Source organism: Tamandua tetradactyla, chromosome 15 (genome assembly GCF_023851605.1).
Source record: "Tamandua tetradactyla isolate mTamTet1 chromosome 15, mTamTet1.pri, whole genome shotgun sequence".
Classification (NCBI taxonomy): domain Eukaryota; kingdom Metazoa; phylum Chordata; class Mammalia; order Pilosa; family Myrmecophagidae; genus Tamandua; species Tamandua tetradactyla.
In genome coordinates this window covers 5,716,102-5,740,720 of record NC_135341.1, presented here as the reverse complement: position 1 = coordinate 5,740,720, position 24,619 = coordinate 5,716,102, and the positions used below count along the sequence as shown (strand labels likewise).

Genomic DNA, 24,619 nt, shown 5'->3' with positions numbered 1-24,619 from the left:
GCAAATCAGAACCGCAATGAGATATCTCACACCTACTAGAATGGCTATTATTTAAAAAAAAAAACAAAAAAAAAAACAGAAAATGATAGGTGCTGGAGAGGATGTGAATAAACAGACACACTTATCCACTTTTGGTGGGGATGTAGAATGGTGCAACCGCTCTAGAAGGCAGTTTGGCAGTTTCTCAGGAAGCTAAGTATAGGATTGTCATATGATCCAGCAATCCCATTACTAGGTATATATTCGGAGGAAATGAACACAAGGACATGAATGAACATTTGTACTCCTTTACCCTATTTTCAATCCCCTCCCTTTTTCTCAGGAGGATCAGGAGTGTGCATATTATCTCTACTCTTTATCTCCAAATATCTGTTTCATTCTCTGATTCTCTCAACAGAATGGCTTCTTAGACAATAATTCCACCTTTACATGGCTGGAACTCTCAGTGTTGCAGTTTGAAAACTCAAGGGCAATCTGATTTTTTTTACTGTAACTCAAGCATTAATTGGTGATTTGTAGCTGTAACTCCCTCACAGTAGCTATAGTTGGGAGAGTTCTTTAAGGAGATATTGATGCAGAGGTCTTTTTCAGACCAGATGCTCCTCCTTGCTTTTCCAGTCCTACCATCCTACTCTCCTTTCTTGTTGGGATTATTCTTTGCTCCATGGCAGCTAACTAATGTGATAAATGCATCCATGATATTTTAGCCCACCCAAGAGAGTTCTCTTGACCTGGGTTCCCCCAGAAGCATTTTCGAAAATCAAAGGAGTGAATCTAGCATTAGATGTTACAGACAATATTTGGAAGCATGTGCTGTCTTAGGTCCTTCCTTTGCTTTTTGTGTGTACTGTTATCCCTTCCCCAGACCATCCATAATGTATGAGACTCTTATTAATGTTGTTGCTTCTGCTGTGCTACTGGATTTACTGTGTGCCCAGAAGTGGACTGAATGCCTACTCTGCATGATGCTATTTCATTGTCAGTTGCTCTTCTGTGCCAAATAATGTTATTTCCCCCATTTTAGAAGTTAAATGGAAGCTTATATCAATAAAGTGAATTGTTCAAGGCCAATCAGCTAGTAAATAATTGACCTCATAGCTGAAGACAGACAGCTTGTCCCAGAACTTTCATTTTTAAACAAGATGAGTCTAATTACTACTTTAATGAATAAAATTTTAGCATAACTTTTCATTTCAAGTCTGTGCCATTCCACTGCATTAAGGAAATCCCCATCTTCATTCTGTGAACATGTATGGGTATAATTATATGTGTGTATATGTATATATTATATGTATGTGTATATATATATATGTATATGATGCTGTTAATACTTGGAAAGAAAATATGAAACTTTGATGACCAGTGTGTTTAAAATTATTATCATTTTAACTGCTATTGTTAATTCTGCATATGCTAGAGTTATAAATAGTTCCGATGGTTGTAAATAGAGCTTTTGCTTCATGTCAGTGGGTGGCCTTAATGTAAGAAAAATAAATTTAGGCTTTTAGGTACACTCTGAACTTTTGCAGCCAACTCATAAACTTACATCTGGCGGATCTATTAAAATAAAATGCATGGTGATGTATTTATGATTCAGAATTCTTGTGAATGGAATTTTCCCCATTCTATGGGCAACATTTCCTTACATTTATCATAATCATTTTGACACTATCAAAAAATATGTACAGAAGAACAGGAGACTGCTTTTGATTCTGAAAAAAAGAAAAATTAAATTCCTGAATATATTAACAATATGAATAACGCTTGCTTGTTCCATACCTTGTAGAAATTTACTGATACTAATTTGAAAAAAAAAGTCACAAGAGATTTAATATAGAGATGAATTTTTATGCTGCCTAGCAAAGGGTGGCCTACACTTATGAATTAATGATATATTTATGACTAATCAAGAAAATTCAATACTTCTTTTGCAGGTAATTCTGCCATGTTTAAATATAATTCAGAGTAAATGTATAATTTAAGATGTTTCTGAGTGGCCAATCTGTGTGGGTGTGTATCTGTATGTATGTATGTGCGTGTATATACATAAAATATTTCAATTATATGAGAAATTTTCATGACATTGTCTTAGGAGTAAAGTTATCTATAGTCCAAACTTGGTTAGATGATATACAAAATACATACATAAACATTCATCCCTAGGAAAGTCATGTATATATTTGCCTTCAGGGGAAAAAAACAGACATTTCTTAAGGAAAAAAAATGCTCTCTGGTACAAAATTATTTAGCAGTATTTTACTTGGCAGCTTTTAGAAAAGAAATAATGCCATGTATATTTGAAAAGTATTTTTGGTCTGTTATTTTTGTATTGTCACCCCCTTTTATAAATTCATAAAGCTCGCAAAAAACCACAGGATGCTTTCTAATCCATTTTTCATATTTTCATTATTTTAAAACCCCTTGTCATGTACTTTTTTTGGAAATTATTTTCTGTTGATTCTCAATAATGCGGAATATCACAGGCTCCTAAACAGCCATTAAACAAACAAGGAAAGGATAGAGAGTGAATTGAGTTGAAGTTCACAGCTAATAGGAAGCAAAGCAGAGATAGGAACCTAGAGTCCTGGCTCCTGAGCTAAGCAGTGCCATCAATCTGGAAATCAACATCAACTGTGTTTAACTTCCATTTCCTCCCAATTTAGCTTTAGAATGGTGAGATAATAATTAAGCATCTGCTGCCTAAGCGACTGTATATTATTGAAAAATATATTTATTTATGTATTTTTGTTTTGTATTTTAGGAATGATTGACATAGATTGACTCCATAGCATGTGGTCCCAAGAACTGCTTTGAAAGGTAAGTTTCTCACAAGGGAAGATTTCCCTTATATGTACTTCACTTATTAGCATCCTTAGTTTCTACGGTAATATTGAAACTCTTTCCTTACAGAGTGATAGCATACCGTCATTTTTGATGTTTGTTTCTAAGTCTTGGAGTTAATGAAAATAGTGATGTCACATAAATTAAGGCTTTAAATAAGTAATTGAGACCCCCATTTCTCTCTGCAAAAGAAACTGGAAGTAGGTTTTCTGAGGTTTGGAATAATTTGTAATTCAAAAACTTCAGAATTCAGACAAAAAATAAAGTAATGGCTGTTGCACTTTTGTTAAATGGTTTTGCAGGAGAGGATATTTTAGCAGTCAGTAACACAATTGTTAGGTTCACTGGGTTCAACACATATGTAAGTCTTAAAATTGAAGCCTTTGGTGGGGATAAAACATGAGCCATGAAACTCATTGTCTACTAAATGTGCATTTTTTCTTTAATTACAGATACAGATCTTAAAAAAGCAAACAGTATATCTATACCTTAAAAGCTAGACAAATGATTTTAAAGGTGTAAGATTGCCTAGGTGCTAATGAGGCGATGTACAGACATGGGTGGGGAGGATGGTCTCATTCCATTGCTATACAAAAATAAAATACTGACTTTTTCATAAACTTTATTTTTAGAGCAGTTTTAGGTTCACAGAAAAACTTCACAGAAAGTACACTTATTATATCCCTCCTATACACACACACACCAACACATTTTCCCCTGTTACTAACATTTTGCATAAGTGTGCTTTGCTTTGCTAAGCTGCCACAATGCAATATAACAGCAATGAGTTGGCTTTTACTAAGGGGATCTAATAGGTTACAAATTTATAGTTTTAAAGCCATGAAAATGTTCAAGTTAAGTCTTCAAGAGGAAGGCTGCCAGCATCCTTTGACAAATGGGAAGGCACATGGCCACGTCTACTGGTCCTGTTCTCCAAAGTGTCTCTGGGTGCTTTCTCTCTCTCTCTCTCTCTCTCTCTCTCTCTCTCTCTCTCGTCTCTGGGTGCTTTCTCTCTCTCTCTCTCTCTCTCTCTCTCTCTCTTTCTCCGCTCCATGTCTTCTTTTAAAGGACTCTAGTAAAGGATTAAGACCCACCTTGAATGAACTGGGTCACATCTCCATGGAAACAATCTCACCCAAAGTTCCCACTTAGGCTAAGTCTGGCCCCACAGATGGATTAAAAGAACATGCACTCTTCTGGGGTACATAACAGATTCAAACCAGCTCAAAGTGGTACATTTGTTACAATTGATGAACCAATATTGACATGTTACTAGTAACTATATCCACAGTTTATGTTAGTATTCACTTTTTGTGCATACAGTTCTGTGTTTTGACAAGTGTATAATGTCACGTGTCCACCACGCACGTATCACACAGTAGTTTTACTGCCCTAAAAATGCCCTTTGCTCGACCTATTCACCCCATCTTTGGTAGCCACTGGTCTTTTTACTGTCTATAGTTTTGGATTTTCCACAGTGTCCTGTATTTTGAGTAATGCAGTATGTAGCCTTTTCACACTGGCTTCTTTCACTTAGCAGTATGTATTTAAGTTTCCTCCGTATGTTCTCATGGCTTGATAGCTCATTTCTTTTTATTGCTGAATACTATTCCAGTATATGGATGCACCACCGTTCATCCAGTCATCCAGGGAGCAGCATTTTAGTTCCTTCCAATTTGGGGCATTTATGAATAAAGCTCCTATGAAAATTAATGTAAAGTGGTTTTTTTTTTTTTGCATGAATTTATATTTTCAGCTCCTTTGAACACTTAGGAAGCACAATTGCTGGAAAATATGGTAAGCCTATGTTTAGCTTTGTAAGAAGCTGCCAAACCATCTTCTAAAGTGACTAAATCATTTTATTCTCACCAGCAAAGAATAAAATTGCTGATTTCTCCATATCTTTGTCAGTATTTGGTGTTGTAGGTGTTTTGAATGTTAGCCATTCTAATGAGAGAATACTAGTATTTCACTGTTGTTTTAATTTGCAGTTCCCTAATGATATGTGATATTCAGCATCTTTTCATATGCTTACTTGCTTGACATTTTAAAAAATGTAATAACTGTCTCTTTTAAACCAACTTTACTCCCAAGCAAGATAAAAATTAATTAATCAGTATGGGGATTGATGACATTGACTAAATACTGCTGCATGATTCTGAGCGTCAGTGAAGACTTTTTTAACACTCTTGATTTTAAAAATTAAGCAACAAATTTATTTCACTTGATTTCTCAGATGTTATCCTAAACCAAGATCAAGTTAAGGTATTTTTATCAATTAGCTTTTGTCTGTAACAAATTACCCTGTAACTCGGGGGCTTAAAACCACCATCCTTTGTTATTTCTCCAGGGTTTTTTGTCAGCTGCTTGGGTCTTTTGATCTTTTTGTCTTTTGTTGGGTGTGTTCACATGTCTGGGGTCAGCTTGCAATTCAGTCAGAGAGATCCTCAGTTCCACATGGCCCACAATTGCTGAAACATTGTTTCAGGATATCCTGAGTGTTCCTGAAGTTGTCATTAGTATTTTTTTAACATCCTTCAGTTTTTTCTTCCCGTAATCCATTCTACTCAATATAGCAGCAGTGGAATTCCTAAATCAAATATATGATCAGGTTAATCAAACTCTGCTACACTTTTCATTTCCATATTTCCTTTGGATTGATTCCCAAATTTGCTTTTTATTGTAATATGCATATATAATGCAAAATTTGCCAATTTAATTATTTTAAATGTACATTTCAGAGCCCTTAATTAATTTACTGTGTTGCACAACCATTACACCATCCCTTACCAAAACTTAACAAGAAACTCCGTACCCATTAAGCAAAACTCCCATCCCTCTTCCTCACAGTCCCTGGTAACCTCCAATCTAGTCTTTGTTTCTTTTAATTTTATTATTTTTTATTTCATATTTAGATATTTCATATAAGTGGAATCATGCACTATTTGTCCTTATGTGTCTGTTTCACTTAGCGTAATGTTTTAGCGTTCATCCATGTTGTAGAAGCATGCATCAGGACTTCATTCGTTTTACTGCAGTATAATATTCTGTTGCATGTCTTTTCCATTCATATGTTGAAGGACACTTGGATTGTTTCCATCTTTTGGCTCTTGTGAATAAAATGCTGCTAAACAAGTCTAGGTTCGAATTTATATTTTCCATATCTGTATCTTTAGAAGTAGAATTTTGGGGTCATATGGTAATTCTGTGTTTAATTTTTTGAGGAGCTGCCAACTGTTTTCCATAGCTGCTGTACAATTGTACGTTCCTATTAGCAATACTTGAGCACTCCAATTTCTCCAACTCCTTGCCAACAATTATATTTCTTTTTGTTTTTAAAATAATAGCCATCCTAGTGGGTGTGACGTGGTATCTCACTGTGTTTTGATTTACATTTCCCTAATGATTAACAATTCTGAACTTATTAATAAGGCCTTAGAAATTTTCCATTTTCCTTTTGCCCTGTTTACCTCTCTACCGTGGTTTTGTTCCCCTACCTTTCAAAATGGTTCTACCACCTGAATTTCTTTAAATTGCTCAAATGTTTAACCTTTTCCCTTGCTTTTGCTTATTCTGTTCCTTCTGTGCATACTCTGTCTCCCTTCTCCTACCCTCTCTTCCAAACTTTGTTTGACCTACGCTTTTATTACTAGCTAAAAACTTCTTCTAGGAAGCTTTATCTGATTTCTCTTGTCTGCATTAGGCTTCCCTTCTGTGCCAACATCACTGTCAGCAGCATGATGATCAAGCCATATTGTAATTGCGTGCTCAATATCTTGCACTCCTATTCTACACTTTGTGAAGCCAGGGATCACACCTTGTTCATCCTGGTGATCCATGAACCCAACAGTGTTTGCACAAAGTATGTCCTTAGAAATTAATCAAGGAGAGAATGAGGGATTGAATAACATCTTCCATTTGCTAAGTCCACTGTCTTAAATCTTAAGTGGTTAGGCGTGACTAGAATTAAGACTGAAAGGTAGAGGGGTCAGGTTCCCTAAAATATTCGTGATACTTCTCCATTCCTACTTAAGAGCATCTGTACTTGGCTGGAGACCTTTAGCCTTTTGTCTTTTAACACATTGTAAAAGTGTCAGAACAGCCCAAATGAGATATATTTTAGTTCACACATTTGCTCTTTATTTTAATTTCAAAAGGAAAAACAAAGTTTAATTTGTTGCCAACACTTCATTATCAGGAAATTACACATAAAATGGTGAATTCTAGATTCTCTTGAAAGTAATCAGAAGATTGATGGAATGCAGGTGCTTAGCTCTGCTTCTAAATGTTTGCTTCTGGTACACTAAGAGACTGTAAGTGCAGTGGTTAAAAGAGCCATTTAATTGTTTCTGTCATATATTCACCAGCTAAGTGAGAATAGTCTTGGATTTGTGTTCAAAGCCTTGTGCTTTAATTCTTGCTGTAATATTTGAGCACATATTCCAACCTCTCCTAGCCTCTGTTTGCCCATCTGTAAAGTGGAGGCTGTAATCTTTTTTCCTGGGCTTTCTTTTTGTGACGTTTTTCTGTATCAGTTACAAAATTTAGACTAACTTACACATATAGGGAAAGATGGGAGAAGACAATTTCATTCTTTTTCTCTGAAAAAATGATTTTCTTCTTTGGGGAGGCTATATTATTTGATCAGGAAAACTGAGGTGCCATTACATGGATGAACCTGGAAAACATAAGTCAAAGAAGCCAAACACAAAAGGTGACATGGTGTATGGAATGTCTACACTTATATGAAGACATTTATGTGAAATATCTAGAAAAGGCAAATCCATAGAAACAGAAAGAAAATGAGTGGTTGCCAGAGGATGGGGTTGGGCAGAAAAGAGACTGACTGCTAATATCTAGGAGGTTTCTTTTTGGGGTAATGAAAATGTTCTGGAATTAGATAATGTTGAATATTGTACAGATGTGTGGCTATGTTAAAGACCACCAATTTCTACAGATTAATATGGTGAATTTTGGGTAAATAAATTTATCAATATAAAACAGATTAGAGGGAGCACAGGTGGTTCAATGGTAGAATGCTCATCTTCCATGCGGGAGACCCAGGTTCGATTTCCGAACCATGCACACCCCCGCCAAAAAAAACACAGATTAGAAAATATATATTTCAGAAAGACTAAAATTTGAATAGACTCATTAGGCTGTCACTCAGCTCTCTATATACTGACTTCTTAAAAGTCCTGACCTGCCTTCTATGATCAAAGACCAAATCAGATTCATCATTATAAAGATTCATGGCCTAATACAAAGGTCTTGACAGGCTGATATTTTAAATCCTTCACTTAGTACCTCTCTAAGCCATGGATTGCTCAAGCTATAAAATAAGACTACTAATATCCATTTTGTTGGTTTCTTGGGAGGATTAGGAAAAATAAATGGCAAGTATTTACCGTGCATGGTGCCAGTAACAAATATACCTTTCATAATTGATACTCTATAATTAGTGTTATTTGGTTGTAAATATTAGGCTATAGCATTAGATTTTTGGCAGTTCAACTCTCCTGGGGTTGGCTTTTCTTTTATTGACATCTGGGCTAGAAAGAAGAGTATGGCTAGATTTTCTGCTAGCACTTAATGAGCTTAATCAGCCCCTGAGGGGCTTTTGATATAGCAAGGAAATATTAAACAGGGAAACTTGATTCTTATTCTCTCTGTGTTTCTCCTTGTAGTCGACAGTCTTCCCTAGCAGACGAAACATTACCTGTGTGGTGAAAGGAGCATTAACATATCATGAGGGTGATGTTAGAACTGAAAGAACACATCCCTGTGGCCTCACAGTACACTGTTTCTGTGCATATGCTTCTGAGTACAAGTTCAGCTGCTGACAATAAGCAAATAAGTTGCTGCAGAAAGATGTCCAACTAAATTGTCCTTCATTTTTTTCTTTTAGTAACATTGTAGAGGTTTCTTTAAAAAAAAACTTTTGACTTTGTCTTTGTAAATTGACATCAAAGTCATAGCATAGAAATATAGAGGATAATTGAGTTATTTTTATAAGTAGATTATAAATTATAACATTAAGATAAATAGAAAATGTAAACTTAATTATGAATAATGGCTATATGAATCACTCCATTTGATCCAATTGCTGCTGTATGCTTTTCCTTATGGATAATGGAAAGGAGTATTCTATGGTGAATGGTCAGAATAACAGGAGACATTGGTCTTTTGTTCCCGCAACAATTACTTATTGAGAGCTAGCTGCACGCCAATCTCTGTAGAGCCTTGGTGTCATGGCGGCATATAAAAATATGCATGTTCCCTGGAATTTTAAGTTTATTTCTAGTGGGGATGAAAGACAGTAAACAAGAAAAATATATAAATTATGTCAAATGCTATGAAGAAAAGAAGAGAATTCAATGATAAACAAACTGATGATTATAGTTCTTTATCCCTATGGACTTCTGTGAAATTGAGTAGGCTATTTATCACCAATGGGCATCAAATTTCTATTATTCTGTTGAATGCATCCTTTGATCACTAAGAAATGATATCTTTTTTTTCTCAATAATGCTTTTGCCACATTGTTTATTTTATATGATATTGATATTCCCATACCTGTTTTATTTAAATTAGCATTTGATGGAGTTTCCTTTTACTACTCTTTTGTTTTCAACACTTTTGTTTAATTTTAGATGTGTCTTCTTTTGGTAGCATAGAGCCACATTTTTCATACTGATATTCTCTCTTTTGTAAGGGGTTTTAATCTATTTACAATATTTTAAAATTCTGAGATATTTCCAATTTTTTTCTATTACCTCTCTTTGTATCAGTTTTGTGCGTGTGTGTGTGTGTGTGTGTGTGTGTCAGATTTTCATTTCAGCATATTTCTCCTTTCCTGCCTCCTGAGTTGGCTGAATTTTCTTCAATAATATGATTTTCCATCTAATTATTACAGATTTTTTATACTTATCTCCACTTTCAGTAGACTCCCTTAAACTTTAAACTTAGGAAAGCTAAATGTAATAATTTTTTCCAAATAAAACATAAGACTCTTGGGTGGGCGATGGTGGCTCAGCAGGCAGAGTTCTCACCTACCATGCTGGAGACCTGGGCTCGATTCCTGGTACCTGCCCATGTAAAAAAGAAAAAAAAAATCTTTATTTCTGTACCTTTCAGTGTTCCAACTTATTGTCATATACATAGTATTTTAGTTCAACCTTATTTTTCTTCCAATTGTTACTATAATTAATATTATAATAGTTTATTAGACAAATATGTATTTATTTAAAATTATTATTATTTTAATACAGTCAAGTCTTAATTTTCATAGATTTTCCTATGTATTTACCAACTTATTTGTTCACCATTGCTTCCAGCATCCCACTTTTTTTTTTAGTTTAAATTCCTTTTACTTAAGATATCCTTACAATAGTTTCCTAAGCTAGTTCTATGAATGGTAAGCGCTCTAATCTTTGCTTCTATTCACATAACATTCTTTTATCATTAACTTTGAATAAACTGGGTAGAATTCTAAGTTGACAGTCTTTACCCCTCAGTACACGAAGATTTTGTTCCATTGTTTTCTGCCCTTTATCACTGCAAGTAATGAATGCCCTTTATTACTGTTGTTAGTCAAACTACTGCACTGTTTATGTAAATTGTCTTTTTTCCCTCTGTTTATTTTTAAGACTTTTTCTTTATGTTTGGAGATCTGCAGATACATTATGATTTTTTCAATTATACATTTATTTTTTATTTTCTTTGATATTTGTCTTCCAATATGAAAAATTTTCTTTTTTTCAGTTTTGGAAAACTTTTATTCATTATTTCTTTATACATTGACATTCTATACTTTATTCTGTTGGCATTTTTTGAATATCTAATTAGATATGTCTTGGACCATTTATTTCTGTATCCATTATTCCTAGTCCATAACTCCTAGCCACCCTTTGATATTTTCTGTTTCTTTATATGTCTATGTTGAACTTTGGGAAAATTCCTCATGTTCCTTTTCCAGTTTTGTGATTCTTTCTTCATCAGTGTTTAATTTGCTATTTAGCTTTTTATGTCAATTAGGGCAGCTAGTTTATACTTCAGTATCAAAAAACCCAAAGTTTTAAGGCTAAAACAATGGTAGTTTATTTTTCTTCATGTACATGCCAACACAGGTCCAACAGGGAAGCTCTGCTAATTATATGTCTGTGGGAAAACATATGCACTATTTGAACATGCTTCCATGACTTCTTGGCCAAAGAGAACCTCTGAAGTCAGGAGCAGACTCTTAAAGCTTCTTTTCAGAACTGACAAATTGTTTCTTGCTCCCATATCATTTTATCCAGAGACAGCAAGATTCCATACTCATTCTTGAGCCCATTTAAACATAGGTTTTCCAGCTTCTTGGGGATCATGCTTTGTACAGGGATCTTTGATCTATGTTCCTGTGGCCAAAGGCTATGTTTCCTCCCCCTCACTGGGCACTAACCCTGCCGTTCAACACCCCTAAATTCTATAGGAAAGTCTGTTATGTCCCCAAATTGCCACCCTATTAGCTGAAACTTACTGCTTCATCTTTGATCCCTCTGTTCACTTATGACACCTTCAAAATTATCTTTTTTTAGTTAAAGCTTTGTGGATTGTTTAAAATATTGTGTTGGTTATGTTTTATTCATAATTTCTGCATTAGTGAGACTGAGCATTAGCTCAGTCCACTATATTTCCAAAATTGGAAATCTTCAGCATTGACTTTCTAATCTCTAAGATAATTTATTAAAATGTAAAATTATATTATCCAGAACATTCTTTTAACTTTATGGCTCCCATTTCTTTGTGACTTAATGGTAACAGTAAATAAGACTAAAAGGGTTCCTGTGTTTTTCCGCTTTCTCATAAACCAGGTTTTAGACAAATTATTAGACTTCTTTGGGCTTAAATTTCCATATCTACAACATGAAAGGCTGGGACTAGATAACACAGATAAATGGATTCCCTTCTTTATGGTAAGCCGGTTTATTTTTGACTTGGTTTTGGGGGAAGATTCTACTTGATTCCAAGTAGTCTAAGATTTAATTTTTCAATTTCTACCATGATTATTTTTACTACATCACTCCAAAAATTACCTCTCAAGAGGTTATAAATAAATAAATAAATAAAAATAAAATGCTGCCATTGAGAACTATAAGAGAATCCATCAAGAGGCTTTCCAAAGTAAGCCTGCATTATTGTTCTCTCATAAGGAAAAATTGATTAGGGTACATTTTTACCTTGTCATGTTTAAACTAAGACATATGGTAGCTTGTCAAAATTGCAAAACAAAATCTTTAAAACATTGAGTAAAGAATCACGCTTCTAATTATAAAGAATGTAAACTTCAGCGATTGCTCAAAACATGTAACAAAGATTCTATTTTATAGATTCACATATACATAAATATATATATTCTCTGATAGATTATCTTTTTAAAAAGTGGGCACAGGGGCAGTACAGTAGTGTCTCGGTGGCAGAATTCTCGCCTGCCATGCCAGAGACCTGGGTTCGATTCCTGGTTTCCTGCCCACGCAAAAAAAAAAAACAGTGGGCACAAAGCCATAGATTCCCAAAATTTGAGGATCACAGTCATACATGTATTGAAGGATGCTACCCAAGAAGCCAATGAATTGCTGTAAGAACAGTTTTAGCCATGTAAAGTATAAGGAAAAATTAATGATGATATATATGTTTAAACATTAGACAGATAATTTATTAAAACTTCAAGCTGCTTCCTGTAGGTTTTGGGGTAGGGGTGGGAATGGGGGGGGTACTGACAATCTATCTGCAGAATGCTAGCATAGCTCTGATTTCATAAACACTAGGACTTGGATCATTTTGCCCAGTGGAGACATACAAAGGCAAAGTGAAGATCTTGGAAGAAGTGCTGGTGTACCAATATAATGAAAGGGATACAATCAGAAACAAAACAATCAGAAACAATCTAGAGAAATTTGAGAAGCCTAAGCCATGGGCTCAAGCAGTGAAATTGAAGGGAAACAACAGTCAACTTTGTCTGTCAAGGACGAACTATCTTACCACAGGAGGTGTTAACGTATTTCTGGTAAGATTTCGCAGGGCAGGGCTTGGAAGAGTTAGAGCAATCTCCCCTTCCCATTAAGATCAATTTTGAAGTTAGACAGGTACTTGTCTCAAAGGTCAACGACTGAATGTGTCTTAGAGAAGTGGTCGTGTTTATTTTACTTTTCATCCACCTTTGAAATAAAAGATTAGAGATAAGATGAAAGCTAACTGGATCCTTGCTAGAAGAATGAGGCTTTTAAAGGAGAGCCGTAATTACAGCTATCTTCAAAGCAGGTGGAAGCCAAGTCTTAGAGAAGTGCAGGATTAACCGAGTTGGTAATGACAGAACCTAAGGTATCCCCAGCAGTGTTCTTAAGAGCTTGAAAGCTGAGGATTTGGAGAGCAGGTGGCTGGACACAGCTGTGGAATAATCCTCTTAACCTGATCTGTACTCCCAGGGAGAAAAATAGTGGGAAAATAAAACCCTCCACCAAGTGTTTGATGGCCGTAAAATAAAAGGAGCATCAAAAGTACATAAAGACAAGTTTGTCCTGATGCTCATCATTTTTTTGACTAAAGAGGAAGGCAGTTCTGTAAAGTGCTGTGCACTTGTATAGTATGTAGACATGATTATGCACAAATTAAAAAAAAAAAGGAAAATAGAGTAGATTTATAGGGGTGGATCTTTCCTCAAGGCACTTCGAAAGCTATTACTCACTGAGGGCCTACATCCTTTTTGATGTCCCTTCATTAATTTTTTGTTTAAGAAAAAACTAGAAATGAATAGCTCTCAGTCAATATTTAATGTAGTCAATATTTAAGGAATTCTTATAAATTGAATTTAATCAGGAGCCATCCAGATATCTCACAAACCAAAGAAAATTTAAACCAGGCAAAATGTAACAACAAAAAAAATTGGTAGCAAAGCAGGCAAATGGCATCAACTTGGTGTAGGAGAGAAATTAAACTTCCATGTATTAAGCCATTGAGATTCCCAAGTGGTTGCAGCAGAGCCTAAATTGTTACCACTAATGCAGCCCATTCACATTAAATACACTGAAATAAAAATAGCCTAACTTATATACTCGAATTTCTGTGAAAGTTAGTTCTACACCTTGCCAATTCCACATATTTAAATGTTCCTATATTATGCTTACCTCATGTATATTAACTGCTGAAGCTCAAGTTTTGTTTATTACCTGATTAGAGAACTGTAAAAACAATTCCTCACATAAATGTGAGAGCACTAAACCCACAGAACCCATAGAATACCATATGTAAAAGGAACCCCAAGGATCATCCAGGCCAAAATTTCTCATTTTGAGATTGAGGAAACCTGAGCACAGCAATGTTATTGACTTGTCCAGAGTCACACAGAGACAGATGCAACAGAAGTAGTCTTGGTGTTCAGAGCCGTGCTGTTTCCGCAGTGTTGCTGAGTCTTCCTTAGGTGGAAGCTTTTGCAAGTTTGTTTTGTTTTGTTTTGTTTTCTCCATCAGAGGCAGGAAGAGAGCGACTTCATTCTCCTCCTTGTAAAGGATGTAAAGAGTTTACAGTAAATGTTTTATAAACATGAAGAACGATGTTTCTTTATAATAGTAACATATTTCAGACACTCCTGATCTGCCTGACACTCCCCTAATCCTCATAGGCATATTTTCATCTTTCATACTTACAAACCTAATCCAAAGGTAGTTTTGAAACTTTTTCGATTTTACCAATGAAGTTCATGAGCTTCAAGAGTGGTGGGCTTTCTGGTGTCTCAGAGTACATCTGAGACCAAGTTGGGATTCAAACTCAGTTCCACCTTGAATTCAGAGTCAGAATTCATAATCACCATTTATATTGCTTCAGGTAAACAGGGACTGAATGTTCCAAAACCGTAAGTGCCAATTAAGGGGCTATGCACACAGGATTCCAAAAATGTACCCTGCAGGAGGATTCCAAAGTAGGCTGGTTGCGCCCCAAAGTCTTTTCTGCTGCAAGATGGAGAGAGTACACAATAGGGACTTCCTGTATGAGAATCTGATGTTAGCAGGAGACAGTTGTGCTGTGCTGCTTTTGGCTGGTGCTGCAGAAAATCACACTTGGCTGTAAAGAAGCTGTTGATTGCTTACACAGGTTGCTGTGGCATGCCAGCTCTCCCTGCCAGCCTGCTCTTCTTATCAAAGAGCCAGGAGTTCCAAGTGAGGTGAGAATCCCACTTGACAAGCAGACAAAAACCATTTGGGGAAAATACAAATTAAAAGGCTCCAAGATAGAAATAGGGGCATTAGCAGCAGAAAGTGTCAAGGGAATACATTGTGTCAGATTACATAGGGGAATTGGGAGAATAAGTGAGTCGTAGCTTCCCAGTGGATAAATCCTGCTGTGTCAGTAAATCGGGCAGCTACAGAAGCTGTATTAGCTATTTAAAGTTGCCAGAGTTGCTTTTAGTGCCCCAAGCTAACATCTGCTTTGTAACATTCTTGAATTATGAGCAGTTTTCCTGTTTCTCAAGTAGCTTTAGCATTTGTTCTAACTTTTGAACTGTGAATCAAAGGATTGTGAGGGAATTTTGTCCAGTTTTTAGGAGTACAGATATGTAAAGAATTAGAAATGTGATTATTCTCAAGACACCCACAAATTCAGTCAGTGAACCAGAAGTACAGTGCTGAATTTGAGGAGTTTTGGTCTTTGTAAAAATATACATCCAAAATGTGCCATCTTGGGGCACATTTACCAGCATCTTAGACATGAAACTTCAGCTGTGAGACATGGACACCTCCTTCAGCTCCCAAGCAGAAAGTTCCTTTACTGGAGGGATATAAGGAATCTCACAAACTCTTCAGCTAGGAAGTATAGATGGGATAAAATCAAAACAAACAATGCTCCTGCTCCAATCAGTTCATTGTGGAATTAGAAGTATATACTTCTTTTCTGGTAGACAATGTGGAAAATGGGAACAGTTAAGGAAAAGGCCTAAATGGTTGGCCACTAACCCAAAGGTTACTTTTTTTTTTTTTTTTTTTTTTTAAAGGAAAGACAGAGAGAAGGAAGGAAGGATAGAAGGAAGGAAGGAAGGAAGAAAGGGAAACATCTTTTAAACATTTTCTTGTTTTATTGTATTCTGTTTCTCCGCCTTTGTTACATGGGCTGGGGCCGGGAATCGAACCGAGGTCCTCCGGCATAGCAGGCAAGCACTTTGCCCGCTGAGCCACCGCGGCCCGCCCCCAAAGGTTACTTTTATGTGCAGCAGATTGCTGGGAGTTCTCCACTGTGATCTAACTAAAATGATGGGAGAGGTGGGGCTGCCCAATAGTTATCCTACAATGTGCGCATTTACCCCAGGGAGCCAGAACCTCCCTACATTCTGACTCCCTTCACTTGTTGCCTGGGTGCTTGTTTTGCTCAAACTTCCTGACTACTAATCCTGAATCAAAGAAAATTCGATTCAAGAGTCAGGGCTTCCATTTCCCACTGCTAACACCATTTCTAACTGGGAGGTAGGGGGTGGGGCGACGGCATGTTCACTGTCTGAGTATAGGCAGTTTGCGCTTCCTTTTGCTCTACGTCTTAAGCAGAAGGGAAGATTGTTCTTTTCTTTTAGTCTTTCTTGCAATGCGTAGTGCCTAACTGAGAGTGAATTTTTACAGGAGATATTTAAATACTGTTAAAAACCTGCACATCTTTACTAGAAATTCCAAGATTGTCAACACAATTAGATTTATGTAGACTAGATGGCATGTTGCATGTTTATGACTATGACTTGAAATCTAAACCAGTACTTCTAAACCCTGGCTGCGTTTCCAGATCACCAGGGAAATGTATTGAATATGCAAATTCTGCTGCACTAAACCTGGATGGGGTTTAAGATTTTGCATTTCTAATAAAGTCTCAGGCAATACTGATGGTGGTGGTCCATAGATTTATCCTTCATAGCAATGACATTGAGGTATGGTTCTCACATAGAATCACTGGATTTTTCAGACACAAAGGAATACTCCTAATTTTACACCTGGACAAAGTAAACTTGGTTTTAGTTAGGCAGCTTGCTTGGGAACAAGCTAGTTTATAGCAGTGCTGAAATTAAAGTCTGTTGACTACCATACTTCAGGGACTCTCATATTTATTATGTTGATTCCATCCTCTTTTGTTCACTTTAGTAAAATTACTGCCCATGTAGCTTTAATTCACTACCACTGTCTGCTTTTCAGCTCATGCAGGTATTGTAAACATAAACATATACACAGAAAGACAGGTTTATCTATTTTTCAGCCAGGCTTTTTCAAAGCAAAGCCCAGGATGCAGAGAGATTGTTGATTGATACTAAAATGTTGACAGCTGAGAGTATATTTTCAGCAACAAGATGAGTAACTTGGGTTAAAGGGGAGATGGGAAGAAAACTCAGATTTATTAAGGACCTTACCAGTGAGTAGGCTATGTCCTTTCTCAGTGCAAAAATAGTGTCCAATTCCAATGATATCCTGCAATGTGCCATTTAGCTTTGATTAACTGCTGTTTCATCTTCTTATTCCTTCTGTATTTAAATAGTTTCATGCTTTAACATCTGTAAATTTTAAATACATTATTCAATGTGTTTCTGAAAGAATACTTTACAGAATATATCATCTTTCACTTAGTTTTTAAAATAACTCCTGTTACTGTCTTTTGTGTAATAAAATTCATGAATTCCGCAATTATTTGATTCATAAACCTACTGTGTAACAGTAGAGGGTTGAGGGTTGAGACTTATCTGTTTACTCCCAGTGCAGCATTGTTATTTATTGTGGATAAGGAAAATTCTGCTGTGGAAAAAATCAGTACCTTAGGCTTTTAACAGTTTCTACCACTTGCTTTGTATTTAGGGCATTTGATGAAAGAAAAAACAAACAGGGAAAATATATTTGTATCTATTTAAGACAGAAATCACTGTCCACTTAACATGTGAAAGAACATGTCATGATGGTCCCCTGACCTTGGGTAAGCTTAGTATTTTGAGCCTCAAATTTTGCACTTATAAAATGAGTTTAGTGGAATCTACCTCAGAGCATAATGTGGATTAATTGACAGTATATTTAAAAGCACTTAACAAATTCTTAACATGTTAGCACTCAGCCAATACTCTTTTGTTCTCATTCCTTGAAGCATTTAATATCTTTAGGAATAAGCTATAGCAAAATTATAATCCTCTTTACTTACCTCTGGTACATAAAGTGCTCTTGCTGAACAGGAATAAATTTTAATTGTAACCAAACTGAAAAATTATTAGTGTAAACTTGTTGAGGGAAAAATAAGTAAACATGCTTTCTAAAACCAATTAAAAATGATTTTTGGATGATCTTCTATTTCAGATTCCCCACACCATTGCTTCCCTTATTAGCATAATTAAGTGAGAGTTAATGGTAAATAATGGCAGCACAAATCAGAATTCAAGTGTACAGTCATTTTTCATCATGCAACTATAATGGTATTATTAGTGTCAATTTATTGGTTTTAGGTAATGAACTGCTATATTGGAATTTTGTTAAGAGTTTTGTAGAAATCATTTTTTAATCTCGATGTAGTTAGCTTGATCAAGGAGACTAAGTCCTTTTTATAAAATACCAGTTTATATCTGGAATGAAGAAATATGACTGGACCTGTGTGCAAAAGTATGCACCGTTTCTTTCATAATTACATGAGCCTCTCAGGAGGGTATTTTTAACTCTCTCCCAAGTAGTAGTTAGGTGCTGCTGGTGCATGAATATGCCCTATTTGCATTCAGGTTTTTAATTACTCTGGGCCTTTTCACCCCATCTAAAAAAAATGCTCATCTTCTCTTACAAACTTAGAGTAAATATTTATTTCAGGTTTTAGTCTATGGCAACCCAATGAAATGAAGACTTTGTAAGATTTAATTTCACACAGATGACATCAGTCAGATCTGCATCATTTAATTACCTGGACCTGAGTTTAACAATAGAATTGACTCAGTTTTTATAGACGGGCTCATTTTCTAGTAGGAAAGAAATGAATGCAATTATGTAACTATTACAAAGTGGTGGGTATACCACAGTTAATTTAGGAACCCCTCTCTGGATTTGCTGATATATCTGACACTAACAGCTTACATGCTATAGCTCCTGATGGCAGTTATGATAGCATCAAGGAGTTATTATCAATATGATCTTTAATAAGTCATCTTCTAACTTAAGACTGAGTCAAACTCAGACTAGCATGTGCTGAATTAAAGCAGATACATTTGATCATTCCCTCATTTGTTCACCCTTTAATAGATATTTATGAAGTTGTTGCCACATTCTAAGCACTGTGTGGTACTACACCGACTTAAAGGAATGAACAGTTAAGGTAGAGTGAAGCGCAGGTGAACAGATAATCACTACATATTGTGATAAGACCTTACTGTTTGGAACACCAAATATATGGAAAGCTTCCCAACAGTAGGCATTGGAACAGGGTGGTGAAGAGTAAGTAGGAGATTGTAAGATGTAGGAACCTCCTAAGCAGAAAGTCGATTTCAGCATGAACTAATGATTAATTTGCCCTGCCTTGTTTTTAGCAGTAAAAAAGTATTTTACCCCCTAGTTAAATAATGTTTCTGGAATCTTTCAGACTTTCTTTTTTTCCTTTTCCTTTTCCTAAAACAATTTTATTCCATCTATCATTGAACTGGGAATACTTAAAATGATATCATTTTCCCCAGGATTTCAGTCTCTAGTGCTTGCCCAAGGATGTGGACACACTCTTGCAAATTCCTGAAAACTGACTTTTAAAAAATTTCTAAATCTTCAACACTTACCTCTCTAGAAACATCGATGTGGAGTTCAGTTTTTCTTCTACCGTCATGCATCAGAATACTGATTGTTGTGAATTTCACTGTGGCTCTGACTCAGATGTTGTAGTGATATATTGATTCTTTTCTGAAACAGTTTATAGCTTAGGTAAGGAGGCGACTTGCACCATGATTATGGTATAATCAGGTGAATTGCTAAATTCTGGAAAAAGACAGTTTTCTTGAAATGCAATAGCATTTTGTTTGCATCTCTTTCATAGCTGAGTATCTGAATTAACCCCACCTACCTAGGTTTGCAACTCTTTGAGAATAAGGACTGTGTTTTAATATAGATACTCTATTCCAGTAGTTCTCAACCAGGGATGATTTTGTCCCCCAGGACGTTTGTCTGCGTCTGGAGAAATTTTGGTTATCACGGCTGAGGGGTACTTTACTATCTAAGTGGGTGGGGACTAAGGATGCTGCAAAAAAACCACAATGGGTCAGACAGCCCACCACAAGAAAGTATTATCTGCCCCAAAGTGCCAATAATGCCAAGGAGGAGAGAACCTTGTCTGCCATACCTCAGGGTCGGTCTGTGACTTTTGATGTGATGAGCTCATATGTTCCACCTCCATTGAAGAGACAAAATTGATTAATTGGTAGAATCAGAGATAATTCTGTAGGAAGTTACACCTTCTACACTAAAATAATTTTTTTCATTAAACAAATTTTTTTAACATAAAATAACTGAAGAAATAGCTTCTCACTTAATGTTTTATGACTGTAGCATCTGCCAGTTCATTCAGCCTGTATACACTGAGCCCTGACCTCGTTGACAGGTGCTGGGAATCGATCAGGGGACAGAGTATTAGACCTAGGCATTGCTCTCACTGACCCCTAATTTTATCGGATCCGAGAGAGATGTTGAACAAATAATTACGGGAGTGGATATTAAATTTATAATTTATATAACGTTTGGTACATGTTCCCAGGGAGTGATACTTAAGTGGAGGAAAGGGGGAAGGAGTAAGAGTTGACCAGGCCAAGGGCCAATTCCAATAGAGGAAATGATGCAGGCCAAGGTGTGGAGGTAGGAAAGAAGTTTACTGGGACAAAGTGTGGCAGTTGAGGAGAGCGGCTTGAGAATTAGGCAAGACCCAGATCTGGCTACGTGCTGTAAGCCATGGTAAGAGGATTTTTAAGTTTATTCTAAAAACGAGATGATTTTAAGCACGAGAGTGACTATGAGAAGATGCACATTTAAAGCCTAAATAAAACAATTAGATGGAAATGCTGCAAGTGTCTGTATCTGACCCAACCAAGGCTGGTTGATTCTCTCAGATGTAAAATGTCTGGGTATCTCCCTCTGCACCCCTTCTTTGGTGAGCCAGGTTTATAATCATCTAGTAGTATGACATTATTTATGATATGTTACTAATGGAAGAGCACCAACATGTTTCAAATGTCTCCCTTCTAATAGGGGAGGGAACTAGCATTAATTAGTTACTTATTAAATGCTAGAACTAGGGTAAGCTTGCTGTATTTATCCTCCCTCTAAGGCAGTCATTGTGTTCCTTCTTATAAAAGTCAGAAAACCAGGTCTAAGAAATGCTAAAGGAATCTTCTAGTTCAAGACCCCACAGCTAGTAACTGGTTAACATGTGATGATCTCTGACTCCCAAACCTTATAATATACAGGAGCTAGCTACTTTATATGTATCATTTTACACTTTATGGCAACCATGTTGAGGCAGATGTAAATATTCTTTCTATGCCCAGGGTACTTTCGTTAATACTTCCTGGGAGCTGCCATGTGAATCCCTCATGTGTCTGACTCCAAAACCTATTTCACTACACCCTGATGCCAGCTCCAAAAATTATCCAAGTCTAACATTTTCCTCTTTTTTTAGACATCTCTGGAGATTGAGAATAATGGGTAAGCATCCTCTTCAGAATGGCCTTTTATATAATTTAAAGTCATCTTCAAGGTGGTATTGATAGCAGGCTTCATAAAGCATGGAATTTAGTAATTCTGCCAAAGACTGAAACAATATAATAGTAAGGTAACACATAATCTATAGCCTTTAATGTAGGTGATTTCCCCCATATAGAAAATAAATAATGCATATTGCCTGTTTTCAGTTATATGATCACTTCTTAGTGTTCACTGAAGAATAGAATATTTATAACAGACTAGGCAATTTTATGTTCCTGCCTTCTAAGAGCCTGAGCTTTGCTTAGATGTGATGACATCCTCTTTCAGTGTGACCCCTTAACCTTGTTTCAGTTTGACTTCGGTGGCAACATTGTATAGTTCAACCAAATTAAGTCTGGAAGTTACTCTGTCCTGGGTTTGAACTTTAGTACTGAAACTGGCTGGCAGTATTTAACTCTCTGATCCTCTGAGCCACCTTTGTAAAATGGAAATAATGTTTATCACAAGCGTGTAGTCAGGATGTATGTCCAACACGGTGTAAGTCAGGGACCCAGTCAACTGGAAAGTGATATCATATTCATCCTCCATAGCGGCTGCTCTTGCTGTTTATTCTTTCTATTTTATTATTCTTTCTCTTTTCAAAAAAAAGTGTTATGGCAGAAGAGGAAGGAGTGGTACCGGAATTTTTTAAGTGATGACAATAGAATTTCCATTTTCAAAATGCTCAAATGTTCGCTGAGGCCAGATCACACAGAACATTTCAAAAGAGCTCTCTGGCATTTTTCTGACATTCTGGCCATTCTGTTTCTTCTTGATCTTTAGCTAATTTTCTGGAGAACAGTTAAATCATTGTAATGCTGATCTTGCTTGGGTAGCAGAATAAGTTAGTGTATTGCATTGTGTTTTCAAAGTTGTAAGAGGAACAATTATGCAAGACTTTGTCTTATAAATTGGAAGAAACTGGTAACTGACGCACCTATTAATTATTCCAACAAAGTTAAGAAAAAACTTCAATTTTTTACTATTTTTAAGAGAGACGACTCCATTGAGAATCTAGGTCATTGCCATGGCAATAACCAGTCTTTCTTTCTTTTTTTTTGGTTTCACCTCAAATGTACTGTTTTCATAGTCCACAAAATAATGATAATAATGATGCAGCTTAATTTTCTATTTTTCCTTTGAGAATAAGAAGTTGCAATCCAGTATTTATGTTATATGTATTTCAACTGATGACTTGATCACATTTATAAATTTTCGATTCTAAAATATCCCATAGTAATTATCTGATTCAGTATTATTATTTCGTCATGGGAGACAAGACTGCAGACGGGTTAGAAAGTGTTATAATACGTCAGGTAATAATATATATGGCATCTGCTTTATCTTCCTTGATGCCAAGTAGCTTTCTTGGCCCAGTCTGACATTTTCTTTCCTCTGCACTTCCCTAGTAGTTTCTGGAAATTCATCTTGAAACAGCTCCTCTCAGCTCCCTCATGAGAAAAAAAATATTACCCATTAACTATGAAATGAAGTCTAGAATTTGATCTTAACATTCAATGTGTTCTATAATCTGTCCTTACATTTCAGTCTTCATTTTGATCATGTTTCTCACTACTTCCCAAGCCTAGGCAGATTAACCTTAATGAAATGGCATTGCATTCTATCTTTTAAAATTACGCATGACCTACTTAAAGGTAAAGCAACATCAAGGAAATGGAAGGACTGAAAGAGTGAAAGAAAGAGAGATGGGAGAGTTCAGATTTTGCTCCTTCACATTTCTCTCAGTAATCCTACTTGCCTTAGTAAGCCTGAGGTGAGATACGAGAATCTGACTTCTCCGAGTTCCCAGGTGCCTCTTTCTTCTGAGCATCTTGCCATGCCTAGTGGGATTCTAGAGTTTAAATATAAATATTTTTATACAACGTGGCTCCTAAATGCAGATCAGAAGTCAGCTACTTCATATAGCGAGTGCTTTGGAAAGAAACGGTTATGGGGAAGAATGAAACAAAGGGAAGATATAAAATTCTGTCTGTATTGGACCCATTGAGCAACACTAGAATATATCTGTCACCAACGTGGCAACTTCTTAACGATCGAGGGTAACTTTGGTTGTATAATATTTTCAACTTATTCTTTGAGCCCACCCTCAATTTAGATGGGACACCACCCTACTGCTTTATCTACCAGGAACCTCTCTGTGTTTGGAAAGCATCTTGCTGTCTCAGCTGTATCCATTCCTAAAATGTGAATCTATGCAGGTAAAAAAATTACATCTGCACATGTCAGTGTAATTGAGAGTTCAGTAAAGTAAATTCATAAGATAACTATGTTAGTTTACAACCAGGAAGAGTCTTTTTATGCATGATCCATAAGAAATTAAACTTCAAGATCTGAATTCTGGGATTTTGACCTAAACTTATTGCCTCTTTTTGTTCATAGCACAATTTCCTGTGTTATAAATCCCTTTGTTAACCAAAGTAAAAGACAAGGGGGTGCAATCTACCTTTGCACAGTTCATGTCCCTTCTTAACTCTTGGATTCAAAGTCATTGTTTTTGAGGTTTTATCATAAACATTGTTTATTGACTATGTGTAATTTTCTTTAATAGCTAAAGATGCCAAGCTTATAATTTGTACCTAAACATTTTAAATTGAAAATCATCCTTAGATATATGTTTTTGCGTGTGACATTCTCTCAAATTTAATATATATGACCACTTCGGGTGAGCTCTGTTTAACCTTCATTAATAATATGTATTAAGCTTCTTTGTGTGTGTGTGTGTGTGTGTGTGTGTGTGTGTTCAGGGTACCCTAATAGAAGACTAACAGTATATAGTAAAAGCAGTTGAGCAGTTTCTGGACTAAAAACAAAAAGAAAAACAGCAGAACATCATAAAAATTCATGGATGCACAGAAGAAAAAAAGTACTGGATTTCTTAAAGTCACACTTTTTTCTTCTTTGGGAAAACCTCTTGGATAAGACACTTTGCATATATATAAGTTGTTCTTCCAGATTTTCCTTTAAAAAAAGACTACTGTAAGATATACTTTCAAGTTTAAATTCATTCCCATAAAAAA

At 35.9% G+C, this 24,619-nt stretch overlaps 1 protein-coding gene across 1 annotated transcript in view; it reads left to right on the top strand.

The window, feature by feature from the left end:
• CNTN4 (contactin 4) overlaps positions 1-24,619 on the top strand; it is an 831,113-nt gene that overhangs the window by 105,449 nt on the left and 701,045 nt on the right. The window contains exon 2 of the mRNA XM_077130352.1: positions 2,762-2,817. The gene's annotated coding sequence lies outside the window, so the exon portion shown is untranslated. The remainder of the gene's footprint in view (positions 1-2,761; positions 2,818-24,619) is intronic.